This window comes from Chaetura pelagica, unplaced genomic scaffold (assembly GCF_000747805.2).
Source record: "Chaetura pelagica isolate M959 unplaced genomic scaffold, ChaPel_1.0 scaffold63, whole genome shotgun sequence".
NCBI lineage: Eukaryota > Metazoa > Chordata > Aves > Apodiformes > Apodidae > Chaetura > Chaetura pelagica.
In genome coordinates this window covers 1,747,142-1,749,235 of record NW_009952896.1, presented here as the reverse complement: position 1 = coordinate 1,749,235, position 2,094 = coordinate 1,747,142, and positions in this window count along the sequence as shown.

Sequence of the window (2,094 nt, the reverse complement as noted above, 5' to 3'; positions counted from 1 at the left end):
TAGAAAAATAATTGAATACTAGTTCTACCATGATGGGGTTTTTATTTGGTTTTGGGTTTTGGTTTTTTTTTTGTTTGTTTGTGGGTTTTTCTGAAGCATAATGTCTTGAAAGCAGAAAGTAAGCAGCTTACATTAGTTGGAATCATACACGGTTAAGGACACTCCTGCTTTGCAACAAGTTAGCAGAAAAATATTCCTAAGTATTCTCCTAGTGTATCTTTGATAATGTGAAAGAGCTTCCACAGAAAAAGTGAAATGCCTTACAAATGCCTTCACTGCCTTATAAATAAGCCTTTGTCAAAATGGTATTTGTGAACATATGGGGCCAGTCAATACCTAATTTTCCTGCTTCTTCAAAAGTATCACATTGCAATTGAACACTATATATGTAATGATCTCAACAGAGGTTGCAGAGAGTAAGAAGGGCTCTTGGGAGAGCTTTACTCTTGCTTTTAACCTAACAAAGGTCCTCCACATTTTGTGCTCATTCAGAATTGCTTGACAATTTGTGGGAGAAGTAATTCTCTGAGAGTTTAGTATGTCCCAGAATGGGTCAGCCTTAGGAAAAAAAGTTATGGGTACAATGAAAGATATAATAGAAATAGAGACAAAATTATTTCAGAGGTTTTCATTTGTAGTGTGTTCCACTAATTTTCTACTGACTGAAAAAGGAATGTGGCCTCTGTTATTGCTTTACATTTCCCTTTGCTCTCCTCCTGGAATAACTTCCCCAGTCGCATGAAAAGACAGAATTTTAACAGATTCAAGGTCAGGGAACTATGTGCTGATCTTTGGTCATTATGCAAATTTCTTCTGATGGGAAGATACGATTCAGGCAATAATGAGTATTTTTCCCTCTTAAACCAAGCCCATAGGGGCACATCTGAAAAATTTAGGATGGTTCCAGACATAGTTCATCATTGATGGAAATGTGCATAATTTAATAATTTCATCCTTCTAAGGTGTTCTCTACAGCACAAAGAAACAGCACCAGTATCCATAATGTATGTCCATTGTATAACTATCTTGAAATGAATACATTAATACATATCAAGTAGCTTGAGAAATTCTTAAATATGCAACTGTATTTTCTAAGATATTTGGGAAACAGTGAAAAGTTAAGAAGAATATAGGCCATGCTTGGGGAAAAAAATTATGATTTACACTGTCGCATTCATTAAAATCCGCATCCTTTGAGGTCCTGTTTATAAACATAGTAATTGGTAACAACTACAAAAAATCTCACACCCTTTCTTTTCCTAAGGTGCACTTACTACCAAAAAAAATTGCATAGTATCACATCAGACATGTTGCAAGAGCAGGCTCGGAAAGTCACGACCAGCAAATCCAAACTGCGACTGAAAGCCGAGGATGGGGTTATTGCACCTGTTGAAATTCCCGGCTGGACACGGGCACCCGCGGGCTGCTCAGCATCGCGTCACCGGCCGTGAATGAGTTAAGGGGCAGAATTTTTACACCTCATTAATAGGCTTTATGTTTTACTCCAGAAACCTTCAGCTCAAGCTGAATGCGTAACTATTTTTATGCCTCGCACAAAGCGAACTGCCTGCGCAGAAAGCTCGTGGTACAAAGCGGGACCGCTTCAACAACCAGACGCTGCGCGGTTTCCGAGGCACGGGCCCTGGGAAGTATTCATTCGGCGCTCACAAAGTTGCGACCCGCAGGAGATCGGGCTCCTGCGGCCGTGCCGTGCCGTGCCGTGCCGTGCTGTGCCATGCCATGCTGTGCCGTGCTGTTCCGTGCCATGCTGTGCCGTGCCGTGTTCTACTGTGCTGTGCTGTGCTGTGCTGTGCCGTGCTATGCTGTGCCATGCTGTGCTGTGCCGTGCCGTGTCATGCTGTGCCGTGCTCTACCGTGCTGTGCTGTGCCGTACCGTGCTGTGCTGTGCCGTGCTGTGCCGTGCCATGTTAACCACAATGTGCCATGCCGTGCGCTGCCATCTAGTGGGCACCCACCAGCATCCCCTGTCCTCCCCTTCTTGCAGCAGCTGAGGGACGAGCAGGACCCACCTGCACCCCCTGCCCGGTGGCTGCCTGCCGAGCACGCCGCTGGCACCGGGCTCTCTGCCAGGTC